Consider the following 15,590-nt stretch of genomic DNA (forward strand, 5'->3'; position numbering starts at 1 on the left):
AAGGAAACTTTTGAAAAAGTGTAACACGTCCCTGGGTGGGCTCGAACCACCAACCTTTCGGTCAACAGCCGAATGCGCTGACCCATTGCGCCACAGAGACACTTTAAGTAGCGATAGTTACAGTTTTTGAATTTCAACACACAAGCCAACAAGCAGAATTTCAAACCAAAGGGAAATTTTGAAAAAGTGTAACACGTCCCTGGGTGGGCTCAAACCACCAACCTTTCAGTTAACAGCCGAATGCGCTGACCCATTGCGCCACAGAGACACTGTAAGTAGCAATAATTTTAGTTTTTGCATTTCATCACGTAAGCAAAGAAGCTGAAATTCAAACAAAAGGAAACTTTTGAAAAAGTGTAACACGTCCCTGGGTGGGCTCGAACCACCAACCTTTCGGTTAACAGCCGAATGCGCTGACCCATTGCGCCACAGAGACACTGTAAGTAGCAATAATTTTAGTTTTTGCATTTCAACACGCAAGCCAACAAGCAGAATTTCAAACCAAAGGGAAATTTTGAAAAACTTACACGTCCCTGGGTGGGCTCGAACCACCATCCTTTCGGTTAACAGCCGAATGCGCTGACCCATTGCGCCACAGAGACACTGTAAGTAGCGATAGTTACAGTTTTTGAATTTCATCACGTAAGCAAAGAAGCTGAAATTCAAACAAAAGGAAACTTTTGAAAAAGTGTAACACGTACCTGGGTGGGCTCGACCCACCAACCTTTCGGTTAACAGCCGAATGCGCTGACCCATTGCGCCACAGAGACACTGTAAGTAGCGTTAGTTACAGTTTTTGAATTTCAACACACAAGCCAACAAGCAGAATTTCAAACCAAAGGGAAATTTTGAAAAAGTGTAACACGTCCCTAGGTGGGCTCGAACTACCAACCTTTCGGTTAACAGCCGAATGCACCACAGAGACACTTCAAGTACAAATAGTTACAGTTTTTGAATTTCATCACATAAGCAAAGAAGCTGAAATTCAAACGAAAGGGAACTTTTGAAAAAGTGTAACACGTCACCGGGTGGGCTCGAACCACCAACCTTTCGGTTAACAGCTGAATGCGCCACAGAGACACTTCAAGTATAAATAGTTACAGTTTTTGAATTTCATCACACTAGCCAACAAGCTGAAATTCAAAGAAATGCGAAATACTAACACGTGCCTGGGTGGGCTCGAACCACCAACCTTTCGGTTAACAGCCGAATGCGCTGACCCATTGCGCCACAGAGACACTGTAATTAGCGATAGTTACAGTTTTTGCATTTCAACACACAAGCCAACAAGCAGAATTTCAAACCAAAGGGAAATTTTGAAAAACTTACACGTCCCTGGGTAGGCTCGAACCACCAACCTTTCGGTTAACAGCCGAATGCGCTGACCCATTGCGCCACAGAGACACTGTAAGTAGCGATAGTTACAGTTTTTGAATTTCATCACGTAAGCAAAGAAGCTGAAATTCAAACAAAAGGAAACTTTTGAAAAAGTGTAACACGTCCCTGGGTGGGCTCGAACCACCAACCTTTCGGTTAACAGCCGAATGCGCTGACCCATTGCGCCACAGAGACACTGTAAGTAACGAAAATTACAGTTTTTGAATTTCATCACGTAAGCAAAGAAGCTGAAATTCAAACAAAAGGAAACTTTTGAAAAAGTGTAACACGTCCCTGGGTGGGCTCGAACCACCAACCTTTCGGTCAACAGCCGAATGCGCTGACCCATTGCGCCACAGAGACACTGTAAGTAGCGATAGTTACAGTTTTTGAATTTCAACACACAAGCCAACAAGCAGAATTTCAAACCAAAGGGAAATTTTGAAAAAGTGTAACACGTCCCTGGGTGGGCTCGAACCACCAACCTTTCAGTTAACAGCCGAATGCGCTGACCCATTGCGCCACAGAGACACTGTAAGTAGCAATAATTTTAGTTTTTGCATTTCAACACACAAGCCAACAAGCAGAATTTCAAACCAAAGGGAAATTTTGAAAAACTTACACGTCCCTGGGTGGGCTCGTACCACCAACCTTTCGGTTAACATCCGAATGCGCTGACCCATTGCGCCACAGAGACACTGTAAGTAGCGATAGTTACAGTTTTTGAATTTCATCACGTAAGCAAAGAAGCTGAAATTCAAACAAAAGGAAACTTTTGAAAAAGTGTAACACGTACCTGGGTGGGCTCGAACCACCAACCTTTCGGTTAACAGCCGAATGCGCTGACCCATTGCGCCACAGAGACACTGTAAGTAGCGATAGTTACAGTTTTTAAATTTCAACACACAAGCCAACAAGCAGAATTTCAAACCAAAGGGAAATTTTGAAAAAGTGTAACACGTCCCTGGGTGGGCTCGAACTACCAATCTTTCGGTTAACAGCCGAATGCACCACAGAGACACTTCAAGTATAAATAGTTACAGTTTTTGAATTTCATCACATAAGCAAAGAAGCTGAAATTCAAACGAAAGGGAACTTTTGAAAAAGTGTAACACGTCACCGGGTGGGCTCGAACCACCAACCTTTCGGTTAACAGCTGAATGCGCCACAGAGACACTTCAAGTATAAATAGTTACAGTTTTTGAATTTCATCACATAAGCAAAGAAGCTGAAATTCAAAAGAAAGGGATTTTTTTTAAAAAGTGTAACACGTCCCTAGGTGGGCTCGAACCACCAACCTTTCGGTTAACAGCCGAATGCGCTGACCCATTGCGCCACAGAGACACTGTAAGTAGCGATAGTTACAGTTTTTGAATTTCAACACACAAGCCAACAAGCAGAATTTCAAACCAAAGGGAAATTTTGAAAAAGTGTAACACGTCCCTGGGTGGGCTCGAACCACCAACCTTTCGGTTAACAGCCAAATGCGCTGACCCATTGCGCCACAGAGACACTGTAAGTAGCAATAATTTTAGTTTTTGCATTTCAACACGCAAGCCAACAAGCAGAATTTCAAACCAAAGGGAAATTTTGAAAAACTTACACGTCCCTGGGTGGGCTCGAACCACCATCCTTTCGGTTAACAGCCGAATGCGCTGACCCATTGCGCCACAGAGACACTGTAAGTAGCGATAGTTACAGTTTTTGAATTTCATCACGTAAGCAAAGAAGCTGAAATTCAAACAAAAGGAAACTTTTGAAAAAGTGTAACACGTACCTGGGTGGGCTCGAACCACCAACCTTTCGGTTAACAGCCGAATGCGCTGACCCATTGCGCCACAGAGACACTGTAAGTAGCGTTAGTTACAGTTTTTGAATTTCAACACACAAGCCAACAAGCAGAATTTCAAACCAAAGGGAAATTTTGAAAAAGTGTAACACGTCCCTGGGTGGGCTCGAACTACCAACCTTTCGGTTAACAGCCGAATGCACCACAGAGACACTTCAAGTATAAATAGTTACAGTTTTTGAATTTCATCACATAAGCAAAGAAGCTGAAATTCAAACGAAAGGGAACTTTTGAAAAAGTGTAACACGTCACCGGGTGGGCTCGAACCACCAACCTTTCGGTTAACAGCTGAATGCGCCACAGATACACTTCAAGTATAAATAGTTACAGTTTTTGAATTTCATCACATAAGCAAAGAAGCTGAAATTCAAAAGAAAGGGATTTTTTTTAAAAAGTGTAATAAGTCCCTGGGTGGGCTCGAACCACCAACCTTTCGGTTAACAGCCGAATGCGCTAACCCATTGCGCCACGGAGACACTGAAATTAGCAATATTAACAGTTTTTGCATTGCAACACACAAGCCAACAAGCAGAATTTAAAACCAAAGGGAAATTTTGAAAAAGTGTAACACGTCCCTGGGTGGGCTCGAACCACCAACCTTTCGGTTAACAGCCGAATGAACCACAGAGACACTTCAAGTATAAATAGTTACAGTTTTTGAATTTCATCACACAAGCCAACAAGCTGAAATTCAAAGAAATGCGAAATACTAACACGTGCCTGGGTGGGCTCGAACCACCAACCTTTCGGTTAACAGCCGAATGCGCTGACCCATTGCGCCACAGAGACACTGTAATTAGCGATAGTTACAGTTTTTGCATTTCAACACACAAGCCAACAAGCAGAATTTCAAACCAAAGGGAAATTTTGAAAAACTTACACATCCCTGGGTGGGCTCGAACCACCAACCTTTCGGTTAACAGCCGAATGCGCTGACCCATTGCGCCACAGAGACACTGTAAGTAGTGATAGTTACAGTTTTTGAATTTCATCACGTAAGCAAAGAAGCTGAAATTCAAACAAAAGGAAACTTTTGAAAAAGTGTAACACGTCCCTGGGTGGGCTCTAACCACCAACCTTTCGGTTAACAGCCGAATGCGCTGACCCATTGCGCCACAGAGACACTGTAAGTAGCAATAATTTTAGTTTTTGCATTTCAACACACAAGCCAACAAGCAGAATTTCAAACCAAAGGGAAATTTTGAAAAACTTACACGTCCCTGGGTAGGCTCGAACCACCAACCTTTCGGTTAACAGCCGAATGCGCTGACCCATTGCGCCACAGAGACACTGTAATTAGCAATAGTTACAGTTTTTGCATTTCAACACACAAGCCAACAAGCAGAATTTCAAACAAAAGGGTAATTTTGAAAAACTTACACGTCCCTGGGTGGGCTCGAACCACCAACCTTTCGGTTAACAGCTGAATGCGCTGACCCATTGCGCCACAGAGACACTGTAAGTAGCGAAAATTACAGTTTTTGAATTTCATCACGTAAGCAAAGAAGCTGAAATTCAAACAAAAGGAAACTTTTGAAAAAGTGTAACACGTCCCTGGGTGGGCTCGAACCACCAACCTTTCAGTTAACAGCCGAATGCGCTGACCCATTGCGCCACAGAGACACTGTAAGTAGCGATAGTTACAGTTTTTGAATTTCAACACACAAGCCAACAAGCAGAATTTCAAACCAAAGGGAAATTTTGAAAAAGTGTAACACGTCCCTGGGTGGGCTCGAACCACCAACCTTTCAGTTAACAGCCGAATGCGCTGACCCATTGCGCCACAGAGACACTGTAAGTAGCAATAATTTTAGTTTTTGCATTTCAACACACAAGCCAACAAGCAGAATTTCAAACCAAAGGGAAATTTTGAAAAACTTACACGTCCCTGGGTGGGCTCGAACCACCAACCTTTCGGTTAACAGCCGAATGCGCTGACCCATTGCGCCACAGAGACACTGTAAGTAGCGATAGTTACAGTTTTTGAATTTCATCACGTAAGCAAAGAAGCTGAAATTCAAACAAAAGGAAACTTTTGAAAAAGTGTAACACGTCCCTGGGTGGGCTCAAACCACCAACCTTTCGGTTAACAGCCGAATGCGCTGACCCATTGCGCCACAGAGAAACTGTAAGTAGCGATAGTTACAGTTTTTGAATTTCAACACACAAGCCAACAAGCAGAATTTCAAACCAAAGGGAAATTTTGAAAAAGTGTAACACGTCCCTGGGTGGGCTCGAACCACCAACCTTTCGGTTAACAGCCGAATGCGCTGTCCCATTGCGCCACAGAGACACTGTAAGTAGCAATATTTTTAGTTTTTGCATTTCAACACACAAGCCAACAAGCAGAATTTCAAACCAAAGGGAAATTTTGAAAAACTTACACGTCCCTGGGTGGGCTCGAACCACCAACCTTTCGGTTAACAGCCGAATGCGCTGACCCATTGCGCCACAAGGACACTGTAAGTAGTGATAGTTACAGTTTTTGAATTTCATCACGTAAGCAAAGAAGCTGAAATTCAAACAAAAGGAAACTTTTGAAAAAGTGTAACACGTCCCTGGGTGGGCTCTAACCACCAACCTTTCGGTTAACAGCCGAATGCGCTGACCCATTGCGCCACAGAGACACTGTAAGTAGCAATAATTTTAGTTTTTGCATTTCAACACACAAGCCAACAAGCAGAATTTCAAACCAAAGGGAAATTTTGAAAAACTTACACGTCCCTGGGTAGGCTCGAACCACCAACCTTTCGGTTAACAGCCGAATGCGCTGACCCATTGCGCCACAGAGACACTGTAATTAGCGATAGTTACAGTTTTTGCATTTCAACACACAAGCCAAGAAGCAGAATTTCAAACAAAAGGGAAATTTTGAAAAACCTACACGTCCCTGGGTGGGCTCGAACCACCAACCTTTCGGTTAACAGCTGAATGCGCTGACCCATTGCGCCACAGAGACACTGTAAGTAGCGAAAATTACAGTTTTTGAATTTCATCACGTAAGCAAAGAAGCTGAAATTCAAACAAAAGGAAACTTTTGAAAAAGTGTAACACGTACCTGGGTGGGCTCGACCCACCAACCTTTCGGTTAACAGCCGAATGCGCTGACCCATTGCGCCACAGAGACACTGTAAGTAGCGTTAGTTACAGTTTTTGAATTTCAACACACAAGCCAACAAGCAGAATTTCAAACCAAAGGGAAATTTTGAAAAAGTGTAACACGTCCCTAGGTGGGCTCGAACTACCAACCTTTCGGTTAACAGCCGAATGCACCACAGAGACACTTCAAGTACAAATAGTTACAGTTTTTGAATTTCATCACATAAGCAAAGAAGCTGAAATTCAAACGAAAGGGAACTTTTGAAAAAGTGTAACACGTCACCGGGTGGGCTCGAACCACCAACCTTTCGGTTAACAGCTGAATGCGCCACAGAGACACTTCAAGTATAAATAGTTACAGTTTTTGAATTTCATCACACTAGCCAACAAGCTGAAATTCAAAGAAATGCGAAATACTAACACGTGCCTGGGTGGGCTCGAACCACCAACCTTTCGGTTAACAGCCGAATGCGCTGACCCATTGCGCCACAGAGACACTGTAATTAGCGATAGTTACAGTTTTTGCATTTCAACACACAAGCCAACAAGCAGAATTTCAAACCAAAGGGAAATTTTGAAAAACTTACACGTCCCTGGGTAGGCTCGAACCACCAACCTTTCGGTTAACAGCCGAATGCGCTGACCCATTGCGCCACAGAGACACTGTAAGTAGCGATAGTTACAGTTTTTGAATTTCATCACGTAAGCAAAGAAGCTGAAATTCAAACAAAAGGAAACTTTTGAAAAAGTGTAACACGTCCCTGGGTGGGCTCGAACCACCAACCTTTCGGTTAACAGCCGAATGCGCTGACCCATTGCGCCACAGAGACACTGTAAGTAACGAAAATTACAGTTTTTGAATTTCATCACGTAAGCAAAGAAGCTGAAATTCAAACAAAAGGAAACTTTTGAAAAAGTGTAACACGTCCCTGGGTGGGCTCGAACCACCAACCTTTCGGTCAACAGCCGAATGCGCTGACCCATTGCGCCACAGAGACACTGTAAGTAGCGATAGTTACAGTTTTTGAATTTCAACACACAAGCCAACAAGCAGAATTTCAAACCAAAGGGAAATTTTGAAAAAGTGTAACACGTCCCTGGGTGGGCTCGAACCACCAACCTTTCAGTTAACAGCCGAATGCGCTGACCCATTGCGCCACAGAGACACTGTAAGTAGCAATAATTTTAGTTTTTGCATTTCAACACACAAGCCAACAAGCAGAATTTCAAACCAAAGGGAAATTTTGAAAAACTTACACGTCCCTGGGTGGGCTCGTACCACCAACCTTTCGGTTAACATCCGAATGCGCTGACCCATTGCGCCACAGAGACACTGTAAGTAGCGATAGTTACAGTTTTTGAATTTCATCACGTAAGCAAAGAAGCTGAAATTCAAACAAAAGGAAACTTTTGAAAAAGTGTAACACGTACCTGGGTGGGCTCGAACCACCAACCTTTCGGTTAACAGCCGAATGCGCTGACCCATTGCGCCACAGAGACACTGTAAGTAGCGATAGTTACAGTTTTTAAATTTCAACACACAAGCCAACAAGCAGAATTTCAAACCAAAGGGAAATTTTGAAAAAGTGTAACACGTCCCTGGGTGGGCTCGAACTACCAATCTTTCGGTTAACAGCCGAATGCACCACAGAGACACTTCAAGTATAAATAGTTACAGTTTTTGAATTTCATCACATAAGCAAAGAAGCTGAAATTCAAACGAAAGGGAACTTTTGAAAAAGTGTAACACGTCACCGGGTGGGCTCGAACCACCAACCTTTCGGTTAACAGCTGAATGCGCCACAGAGACACTTCAAGTATAAATAGTTACAGTTTTTGAATTTCATCACATAAGCAAAGAAGCTGAAATTCAAAAGAAAGGGATTTTTTTTAAAAAGTGTAACACGTCCCTAGGTGGGCTCGAACCACCAACCTTTCGGTTAACAGCCGAATGCGCTGACCCATTGCGCCACAGAGACACTGTAAGTAGCGATAGTTACAGTTTTTGAATTTCAACACACAAGCCAACAAGCAGAATTTCAAACCAAAGGGAAATTTTGAAAAAGTGTAACACGTCCCTGGGTGGGCTCGAACCACCAACCTTTCGGTTAACAGCCAAATGCGCTGACCCATTGCGCCACAGAGACACTGTAAGTAGCAATAATTTTAGTTTTTGCATTTCAACACGCAAGCCAACAAGCAGAATTTCAAACCAAAGGGAAATTTTGAAAAACTTACACGTCCCTGGGTGGGCTCGAACCACCATCCTTTCGGTTAACAGCCGAATGCGCTGACCCATTGCGCCACAGAGACACTGTAAGTAGCGATAGTTACAGTTTTTGAATTTCATCACGTAAGCAAAGAAGCTGAAATTCAAACAAAAGGAAACTTTTGAAAAAGTGTAACACGTACCTGGGTGGGCTCGAACCACCAACCTTTCGGTTAACAGCCGAATGCGCTGACCCATTGCGCCACAGAGACACTGTAAGTAGCGTTAGTTACAGTTTTTGAATTTCAACACACAAGCCAACAAGCAGAATTTCAAACCAAAGGGAAATTTTGAAAAAGTGTAACACGTCCCTGGGTGGGCTCGAACTACCAACCTTTCGGTTAACAGCCGAATGCACCACAGAGACACTTCAAGTATAAATAGTTACAGTTTTTGAATTTCATCACATAAGCAAAGAAGCTGAAATTCAAACGAAAGGGAACTTTTGAAAAAGTGTAACACGTCACCGGGTGGGCTCGAACCACCAACCTTTCGGTTAACAGCTGAATGCGCCACAGATACACTTCAAGTATAAATAGTTACAGTTTTTGAATTTCATCACATAAGCAAAGAAGCTGAAATTCAAAAGAAAGGGATTTTTTTTAAAAAGTGTAATAAGTCCCTGGGTGGGCTCGAACCACCAACCTTTCGGTTAACAGCCGAATGCGCTAACCCATTGCGCCACGGAGACACTGAAATTAGCAATATTAACAGTTTTTGCATTGCAACACACAAGCCAACAAGCAGAATTTAAAACCAAAGGGAAATTTTGAAAAAGTGTAACACGTCCCTGGGTGGGCTCGAACCACCAACCTTTCGGTTAACAGCCGAATGAACCACAGAGACACTTCAAGTATAAATAGTTACAGTTTTTGAATTTCATCACACAAGCCAACAAGCTGAAATTCAAAGAAATGCGAAATACTAACACGTGCCTGGGTGGGCTCGAACCACCAACCTTTCGGTTAACAGCCGAATGCGCTGACCCATTGCGCCACAGAGACACTGTAATTAGCGATAGTTACAGTTTTTGCATTTCAACACACAAGCCAACAAGCAGAATTTCAAACCAAAGGGAAATTTTGAAAAACTTACACATCCCTGGGTGGGCTCGAACCACCAACCTTTCGGTTAACAGCCGAATGCGCTGACCCATTGCGCCACAGAGACACTGTAAGTAGTGATAGTTACAGTTTTTGAATTTCATCACGTAAGCAAAGAAGCTGAAATTCAAACAAAAGGAAACTTTTGAAAAAGTGTAACACGTCCCTGGGTGGGCTCTAACCACCAACCTTTCGGTTAACAGCCGAATGCGCTGACCCATTGCGCCACAGAGACACTGTAAGTAGCAATAATTTTAGTTTTTGCATTTCAACACACAAGCCAACAAGCAGAATTTCAAACCAAAGGGAAATTTTGAAAAACTTACACGTCCCTGGGTAGGCTCGAACCACCAACCTTTCGGTTAACAGCCGAATGCGCTGACCCATTGCGCCACAGAGACACTGTAATTAGCAATAGTTACAGTTTTTGCATTTCAACACACAAGCCAACAAGCAGAATTTCAAACAAAAGGGTAATTTTGAAAAACTTACACGTCCCTGGGTGGGCTCGAACCACCAACCTTTCGGTTAACAGCTGAATGCGCTGACCCATTGCGCCACAGAGACACTGTAAGTAGCGAAAATTACAGTTTTTGAATTTCATCACGTAAGCAAAGAAGCTGAAATTCAAACAAAAGGAAACTTTTGAAAAAGTGTAACACGTCCCTGGGTGGGCTCGAACCACCAACCTTTCAGTTAACAGCCGAATGCGCTGACCCATTGCGCCACAGAGACACTGTAAGTAGCGATAGTTACAGTTTTTGAATTTCAACACACAAGCCAACAAGCAGAATTTCAAACCAAAGGGAAATTTTGAAAAAGTGTAACACGTCCCTGGGTGGGCTCGAACCACCAACCTTTCAGTTAACAGCCGAATGCGCTGACCCATTGCGCCACAGAGACACTGTAAGTAGCAATAATTTTAGTTTTTGCATTTCAACACACAAGCCAACAAGCAGAATTTCAAACCAAAGGGAAATTTTGAAAAACTTACACGTCCCTGGGTGGGCTCGAACCACCAACCTTTCGGTTAACAGCCGAATGCGCTGACCCATTGCGCCACAGAGACACTGTAAGTAGCGATAGTTACAGTTTTTGAATTTCATCACGTAAGCAAAGAAGCTGAAATTCAAACAAAAGGAAACTTTTGAAAAAGTGTAACACGTCCCTGGGTGGGCTCAAACCACCAACCTTTCGGTTAACAGCCGAATGCGCTGACCCATTGCGCCACAGAGAAACTGTAAGTAGCGATAGTTACAGTTTTTGAATTTCAACACACAAGCCAACAAGCAGAATTTCAAACCAAAGGGAAATTTTGAAAAAGTGTAACACGTCCCTGGGTGGGCTCGAACCACCAACCTTTCGGTTAACAGCCGAATGCGCTGTCCCATTGCGCCACAGAGACACTGTAAGTAGCAATATTTTTAGTTTTTGCATTTCAACACACAAGCCAACAAGCAGAATTTCAAACCAAAGGGAAATTTTGAAAAACTTACACGTCCCTGGGTGGGCTCGAACCACCAACCTTTCGGTTAACAGCCGAATGCGCTGACCCATTGCGCCACAAGGACACTGTAAGTAGTGATAGTTACAGTTTTTGAATTTCATCACGTAAGCAAAGAAGCTGAAATTCAAACAAAAGGAAACTTTTGAAAAAGTGTAACACGTCCCTGGGTGGGCTCTAACCACCAACCTTTCGGTTAACAGCCGAATGCGCTGACCCATTGCGCCACAGAGACACTGTAAGTAGCAATAATTTTAGTTTTTGCATTTCAACACACAAGCCAACAAGCAGAATTTCAAACCAAAGGGAAATTTTGAAAAACTTACACGTCCCTGGGTAGGCTCGAACCACCAACCTTTCGGTTAACAGCCGAATGCGCTGACCCATTGCGCCACAGAGACACTGTAATTAGCGATAGTTACAGTTTTTGCATTTCAACACACAAGCCAAGAAGCAGAATTTCAAACAAAAGAGAAATTTTGAAAAACCTACACGTCCCTGGGTGGGCTCGAACCACCAACCTTTCGGTTAACAGCTGAATGCGCTGACCCATTGCGCCACAGAGACACTGTAAGTAGCGAAAATTACAGTTTTTGAATTTCATCACGTAAGCAAAGAAGCTGAAATTCAAACAAAAGGAAACTTTTGAAAAAGTGTAACACGTCCCTGGGTGGGCTCGAACCACCAACCTTTCGGTTAACAGCCGAATGCGCTGACCCATTGCGCCACAGAGACACTGTAAGTAGCGATAGTTACAGTTTTTGAATTTCAACACACAAGCCAACAAGCAGAATTTCAAACCAAAGGGAAATTTTGAAAAAGTGTAACACGTCCCTGGGTGGGCTCGAACCACCAACCTTTCAGTTAACAGCCGAATGCGCTGACCCATTGCGCCACAGAGACACTGTAAGTAGCAATAATTTTAGTTTTTGCATTTCAACACACAAGCCAACAAGCAGAATTTCAAACCAAAGGGAAATTTTGAAAAACTTACACGTCCCTGGGTGGGCTCGAACCACCAACCTTTCGGTTAACAGCCGAATGCGCTGACCCATTGCGCCACAGAGACACTGTAAGTAGCGATAGTTACAGTTTTTGAATTTCATCACGTAAGCAAAGAAGCTGAAATTCAAACAAAAGGAAACTTTTGAAAAAGTGTAACACGTCCCTGGGTGGGCTCGAACCACCATCCTTTCGGTTAACAGCCAAATGCGCTGACCCATTGCGCCACAGAGACACTGTAAGTAGCGATAGTTACAGTTTTTGAATTTCAACACACAAGCCAACAAGCAGAATTTCAAACCAAATGGAAATTTTGAAAAAGTGTAACACGTCCCTGGGTGGGCTCGAACCACCAACCTTTCGGTTAACAGCCGAATGCGCTGACCCATTGCGCCACAGAGACAATGTAAGCAGCAATAATTTTAGTTTTTGCATTTCAACACACAAGCCAACAAGCAGAATTTCAAACCAAAGGGAAATTTTGAAAAACTTACACATCCCTGGGTGGGCTCGAACCACCAACCTTTCGGTTAACAGCCGAATGCGCTGACCCATTGCGCCACAGAGACACTGTAAGTAGCGATAGTTACAGTTTTTGAATTTCATCACGTAAGCAAAGAAGCTGAAATTCAAACCAAATGGAAATTTTGAAAAAGTGTAACACGTCCCTGGGTGGGCTCGAACCACCAACCTTTCGGTTAACAGCCGAATGCGCTGACCCATTGCGCCACAGAGACAATGTAAGTAGCAATAATTTTAGTTTTTGCATTTCAACACACAAGCCAACAAGCAGAATTTCAAACCAAAGGGAAATTTTGAAAAACTTACACATCCCTGGGTGGGCTCGAACCACCAACCTTTCGGTTAACAGCCGAATGCGCTGACCCATTGCGCCACAGAGACACTGTAAGTAGCGATAGTTACAGTTTTTGAATTTCATCACGTAAGCAAAGAAGCTGAAATTCAAACCAAATGGAAATTTTGAAAAAGTGTAACACGTCCCTGGGTGGGCTCGAACCACCAACCTTTCGGTTAACAGCCGAATGCGCTGACCCATTGCGCCACAGAGACAATGTAAGTAGCAATAATTTTAGTTTTTGCATTTCAACACACAAGCCAACAAGCAGAATTTCAAACCAAAGGGAAATTTTGAAAAACTTACACGTCCCTGGGTGGGCTCGAACCACCAACCTTTCGGTTAACAGCCGAATGCGCTGACCCATTGCGCCACAGAGACACTGTAAGTAGCGATAGTTACAGTTTTTGAATTTCATCACGTAAGCAAAGAAGCTGAAATTCAAACAAAAGGAAACTTTTGAAAAAGTTTAACACGTCCCTGGGTGGGCTCGAACCACCAACCTTTCGGTTAACAGCCGAATGCGCTGACCCATTGCGCCACAGAGACACTGTAAGTAGCAATAATTTTAGTTTTTGCATTTCAACACACAAGCCAACAAGCAGAATTTCAAACCAACGGGAAATTTTGAAAAACTAACACGTCCCTGGGTTTGCTCGAACCACCAACCTTTCGGTTAACAGCCGAATGCGCTGACCCATTGCACCACAGAGACACTGCAAGTAGCGATAGTTTTAGTTTTTGCATTTCAACACACAAGCCAACAAGCAGAATTTCAAACCAAAGGGAAATTCTGAAAATCTAACTCGTCACCGGGTGGGCTCGAACCACCAACCTTTTGGTTACCAGCCGAATGCGCCACAGAGACACTTCAAGTATAAATAGTTACAGTTTTTGAATTTCATCACATAAGCAAAGAAGCTGAATTTCAAACGAAAGGGAACTTTTGAAAAAGTGTAACACGTCAACGGGTGGGCTCGAACCACCAACTTTTCGGTTAACAGCCGAATGCGCTAACCCATTGCACCACAGAGACACTGAATTTAGCAATATTTACAGTTTTTGCATGTCAACACACAAGCCAACAAGCAGAATTTCAAAACAAAGGGAATTTTTGAAAAACTAACACTTCCCTGGGTGGGCTCGAACCACCAACCTTTCAGTTAACAGCCGAATGCGCTTACCCATTGCGCTACAGAGACTTTGTAAGTAGCGATAGTTTTAGTTTTTGCATTTCAACACACAAGCCAACAAGCAGAATTTCAAACCAAAGGGAAATTCTGAAAAACTAACACATCCCTGGGTGGGCTCGAACTATCAACCTTTCGGTTAACAGCCGAATGCGCCACAGAGACACTTCAAGTATAATTAGCTACTGTTTTTCATCACATAAGCAAAGAAGCTGAAATTCAAACGAAAGGGAACTTTTGAAAAAGTGTAACACGTTACCGGGTGGGCTCGAACCACCAACTTTTTGGTTAACAGCCGAACACACTGACCGATTGTGCCACAGAAAAACTGTAATTAGTGATAGTAACAGTTTTTGCATTTCATCACACGAGCCAACAAGCTGAAATTCAAAGAAATGCGAAATACTAACACGTGCCTGGGTGGGCTCGAACCACCAGCCTTTCGGTTAACAGGCGAATGCGCTGACCCATTGCGCCACAGAGACACTGTAAGTAGCGATAGTTACAGTTTTTGCATTTCAACACACAAGCCAACAAGCAGAATTTCAAACCAAAGGGAAATTTTGAAAAACTTACACATCCCTGGGTGGGTTCGAACCACCAACCTTTCGGTTAACAGCCGAATGCGCTGACCCATTGCGCCACAGAGACAATGTAAGTAGCGATAGTTACAGTTTTTGAATTTCATCACGTAAGCAAAGAAGCTGAAATTCAAACAAAAGGTAACTTTTGAAAAAGTGTAACACGTCCCTGGGTGGGCTCGAACCAACAACCTTTCGGTTAACAGCCGAATGCGCTGACCCATTGCGCCACAGAGTCACTGTAAGTAGCAATAGTTACAGTTTTTGAATTTCAACACACAAGCCAACAAGCAGAATTTCAAACCAAAGGGAAATTTTGAAAAAGTGTAACACTTCCCTGTGTGGGCTCGAACCACCAACCTTTCGGTTAACAGCCGAATGCGCTGACCCATTGCGCCACAGAGACACTGTAAGTAGCAATAATTTTAGTTTTTGAATTTCAACACACAAGCCAACAAGCAGAATTTCAAACCAAAGGGAAATTTTGAAAAACTTACACGTCCCTGGGTGGGCTCAAACCACCAACCTTTCGGTTAACAGCCGAATGCGCTGACCCATTGCGCCACAGAGACACTTTAAGTAGCGATAGTTACAGTTTTTGAATTTCAACACACAAGCCAACAAGCTGAAATTCAAACAAAAGGAAACTTTTGAAAAAGTGTAACACGTCCCTGGGTGGACTCGAACCACCAACCTTTCGGTTAACAGCCGAATGCGCTGACCCATTGCGCCACAGAGACACTGCAATTAGCGATAGTTA

General features: G+C 43.3%; 37 non-coding genes across 37 annotated transcripts; all 37 read right to left on the reverse strand.

Annotated features, from left to right (window-relative positions):
- Positions 1–26: 26 nt before the first annotated feature.
- On the reverse strand, positions 27–100 carry trnan-guu (transfer RNA asparagine (anticodon GUU)). Its single transcript has one exon. It is a non-coding gene; the product is annotated as a tRNA-Asn (tRNA).
- A 262-nt stretch (positions 101–362) lies between these two features.
- On the reverse strand, positions 363–436 carry trnan-guu (transfer RNA asparagine (anticodon GUU)). Its single transcript has one exon. It is a non-coding gene; the product is annotated as a tRNA-Asn (tRNA).
- Positions 437–528: 92 nt separating this feature from the next.
- trnan-guu (transfer RNA asparagine (anticodon GUU)) lies at positions 529–602 on the reverse strand. The gene has a single exon. It is a non-coding gene; the product is annotated as a tRNA-Asn (tRNA).
- Positions 603–1,498: 896 nt separating this feature from the next.
- On the reverse strand, positions 1,499–1,572 carry trnan-guu (transfer RNA asparagine (anticodon GUU)). Its single transcript has one exon. It is a non-coding gene; the product is annotated as a tRNA-Asn (tRNA).
- A 94-nt stretch (positions 1,573–1,666) lies between these two features.
- On the reverse strand, positions 1,667–1,740 carry trnan-guu (transfer RNA asparagine (anticodon GUU)). The gene has a single exon. It is a non-coding gene; the product is annotated as a tRNA-Asn (tRNA).
- Positions 1,741–1,834: 94 nt separating this feature from the next.
- Positions 1,835–1,908, reverse strand: trnan-guu (transfer RNA asparagine (anticodon GUU)). Its single transcript has one exon. It is a non-coding gene; the product is annotated as a tRNA-Asn (tRNA).
- Positions 1,909–2,647: 739 nt separating this feature from the next.
- Positions 2,648–2,721, reverse strand: trnan-guu (transfer RNA asparagine (anticodon GUU)). The gene has a single exon. It is a non-coding gene; the product is annotated as a tRNA-Asn (tRNA).
- Positions 2,722–2,981: 260 nt separating this feature from the next.
- Positions 2,982–3,055, reverse strand: trnan-guu (transfer RNA asparagine (anticodon GUU)). Its single transcript has one exon. It is a non-coding gene; the product is annotated as a tRNA-Asn (tRNA).
- A 1,052-nt stretch (positions 3,056–4,107) lies between these two features.
- Positions 4,108–4,181, reverse strand: trnan-guu (transfer RNA asparagine (anticodon GUU)). The gene has a single exon. It is a non-coding gene; the product is annotated as a tRNA-Asn (tRNA).
- Positions 4,182–4,775: 594 nt separating this feature from the next.
- On the reverse strand, positions 4,776–4,849 carry trnan-guu (transfer RNA asparagine (anticodon GUU)). Its single transcript has one exon. It is a non-coding gene; the product is annotated as a tRNA-Asn (tRNA).
- A 94-nt stretch (positions 4,850–4,943) lies between these two features.
- trnan-guu (transfer RNA asparagine (anticodon GUU)) lies at positions 4,944–5,017 on the reverse strand. The gene has a single exon. It is a non-coding gene; the product is annotated as a tRNA-Asn (tRNA).
- Positions 5,018–5,109: 92 nt separating this feature from the next.
- Positions 5,110–5,183, reverse strand: trnan-guu (transfer RNA asparagine (anticodon GUU)). The gene has a single exon. It is a non-coding gene; the product is annotated as a tRNA-Asn (tRNA).
- Positions 5,184–5,445: 262 nt separating this feature from the next.
- trnan-guu (transfer RNA asparagine (anticodon GUU)) lies at positions 5,446–5,519 on the reverse strand. The gene has a single exon. It is a non-coding gene; the product is annotated as a tRNA-Asn (tRNA).
- Positions 5,520–5,611: 92 nt separating this feature from the next.
- trnan-guu (transfer RNA asparagine (anticodon GUU)) lies at positions 5,612–5,685 on the reverse strand. The gene has a single exon. It is a non-coding gene; the product is annotated as a tRNA-Asn (tRNA).
- Positions 5,686–7,081: 1,396 nt separating this feature from the next.
- trnan-guu (transfer RNA asparagine (anticodon GUU)) lies at positions 7,082–7,155 on the reverse strand. The gene has a single exon. It is a non-coding gene; the product is annotated as a tRNA-Asn (tRNA).
- A 94-nt stretch (positions 7,156–7,249) lies between these two features.
- Positions 7,250–7,323, reverse strand: trnan-guu (transfer RNA asparagine (anticodon GUU)). Its single transcript has one exon. It is a non-coding gene; the product is annotated as a tRNA-Asn (tRNA).
- Positions 7,324–7,417: 94 nt separating this feature from the next.
- On the reverse strand, positions 7,418–7,491 carry trnan-guu (transfer RNA asparagine (anticodon GUU)). Its single transcript has one exon. It is a non-coding gene; the product is annotated as a tRNA-Asn (tRNA).
- A 739-nt stretch (positions 7,492–8,230) lies between these two features.
- Positions 8,231–8,304, reverse strand: trnan-guu (transfer RNA asparagine (anticodon GUU)). The gene has a single exon. It is a non-coding gene; the product is annotated as a tRNA-Asn (tRNA).
- A 260-nt stretch (positions 8,305–8,564) lies between these two features.
- On the reverse strand, positions 8,565–8,638 carry trnan-guu (transfer RNA asparagine (anticodon GUU)). The gene has a single exon. It is a non-coding gene; the product is annotated as a tRNA-Asn (tRNA).
- A 1,052-nt stretch (positions 8,639–9,690) lies between these two features.
- Positions 9,691–9,764, reverse strand: trnan-guu (transfer RNA asparagine (anticodon GUU)). Its single transcript has one exon. It is a non-coding gene; the product is annotated as a tRNA-Asn (tRNA).
- A 594-nt stretch (positions 9,765–10,358) lies between these two features.
- On the reverse strand, positions 10,359–10,432 carry trnan-guu (transfer RNA asparagine (anticodon GUU)). The gene has a single exon. It is a non-coding gene; the product is annotated as a tRNA-Asn (tRNA).
- Positions 10,433–10,526: 94 nt separating this feature from the next.
- On the reverse strand, positions 10,527–10,600 carry trnan-guu (transfer RNA asparagine (anticodon GUU)). Its single transcript has one exon. It is a non-coding gene; the product is annotated as a tRNA-Asn (tRNA).
- Positions 10,601–10,692: 92 nt separating this feature from the next.
- Positions 10,693–10,766, reverse strand: trnan-guu (transfer RNA asparagine (anticodon GUU)). The gene has a single exon. It is a non-coding gene; the product is annotated as a tRNA-Asn (tRNA).
- Positions 10,767–11,028: 262 nt separating this feature from the next.
- Positions 11,029–11,102, reverse strand: trnan-guu (transfer RNA asparagine (anticodon GUU)). The gene has a single exon. It is a non-coding gene; the product is annotated as a tRNA-Asn (tRNA).
- Positions 11,103–11,194: 92 nt separating this feature from the next.
- Positions 11,195–11,268, reverse strand: trnan-guu (transfer RNA asparagine (anticodon GUU)). Its single transcript has one exon. It is a non-coding gene; the product is annotated as a tRNA-Asn (tRNA).
- A 594-nt stretch (positions 11,269–11,862) lies between these two features.
- trnan-guu (transfer RNA asparagine (anticodon GUU)) lies at positions 11,863–11,936 on the reverse strand. Its single transcript has one exon. It is a non-coding gene; the product is annotated as a tRNA-Asn (tRNA).
- Positions 11,937–12,030: 94 nt separating this feature from the next.
- On the reverse strand, positions 12,031–12,104 carry trnan-guu (transfer RNA asparagine (anticodon GUU)). The gene has a single exon. It is a non-coding gene; the product is annotated as a tRNA-Asn (tRNA).
- A 92-nt stretch (positions 12,105–12,196) lies between these two features.
- On the reverse strand, positions 12,197–12,270 carry trnan-guu (transfer RNA asparagine (anticodon GUU)). The gene has a single exon. It is a non-coding gene; the product is annotated as a tRNA-Asn (tRNA).
- Positions 12,271–12,532: 262 nt separating this feature from the next.
- Positions 12,533–12,606, reverse strand: trnan-guu (transfer RNA asparagine (anticodon GUU)). The gene has a single exon. It is a non-coding gene; the product is annotated as a tRNA-Asn (tRNA).
- A 92-nt stretch (positions 12,607–12,698) lies between these two features.
- Positions 12,699–12,772, reverse strand: trnan-guu (transfer RNA asparagine (anticodon GUU)). Its single transcript has one exon. It is a non-coding gene; the product is annotated as a tRNA-Asn (tRNA).
- Positions 12,773–12,866: 94 nt separating this feature from the next.
- On the reverse strand, positions 12,867–12,940 carry trnan-guu (transfer RNA asparagine (anticodon GUU)). The gene has a single exon. It is a non-coding gene; the product is annotated as a tRNA-Asn (tRNA).
- A 92-nt stretch (positions 12,941–13,032) lies between these two features.
- Positions 13,033–13,106, reverse strand: trnan-guu (transfer RNA asparagine (anticodon GUU)). The gene has a single exon. It is a non-coding gene; the product is annotated as a tRNA-Asn (tRNA).
- Positions 13,107–13,200: 94 nt separating this feature from the next.
- Positions 13,201–13,274, reverse strand: trnan-guu (transfer RNA asparagine (anticodon GUU)). The gene has a single exon. It is a non-coding gene; the product is annotated as a tRNA-Asn (tRNA).
- Positions 13,275–13,366: 92 nt separating this feature from the next.
- On the reverse strand, positions 13,367–13,440 carry trnan-guu (transfer RNA asparagine (anticodon GUU)). The gene has a single exon. It is a non-coding gene; the product is annotated as a tRNA-Asn (tRNA).
- A 94-nt stretch (positions 13,441–13,534) lies between these two features.
- Positions 13,535–13,608, reverse strand: trnan-guu (transfer RNA asparagine (anticodon GUU)). Its single transcript has one exon. It is a non-coding gene; the product is annotated as a tRNA-Asn (tRNA).
- A 1,218-nt stretch (positions 13,609–14,826) lies between these two features.
- On the reverse strand, positions 14,827–14,900 carry trnan-guu (transfer RNA asparagine (anticodon GUU)). Its single transcript has one exon. It is a non-coding gene; the product is annotated as a tRNA-Asn (tRNA).
- Positions 14,901–15,496: 596 nt separating this feature from the next.
- Positions 15,497–15,570, reverse strand: trnan-guu (transfer RNA asparagine (anticodon GUU)). Its single transcript has one exon. It is a non-coding gene; the product is annotated as a tRNA-Asn (tRNA).
- Positions 15,571–15,590: the final 20 nt, after the last annotated feature.

Source organism: Leptonotus elevatus, chromosome 1 (genome assembly GCF_054856555.1).
Source record: "Leptonotus elevatus isolate MCC_2025b chromosome 1, RoL_Lele_1.0, whole genome shotgun sequence".
NCBI lineage: Eukaryota > Metazoa > Chordata > Actinopteri > Syngnathiformes > Syngnathidae > Leptonotus > Leptonotus elevatus.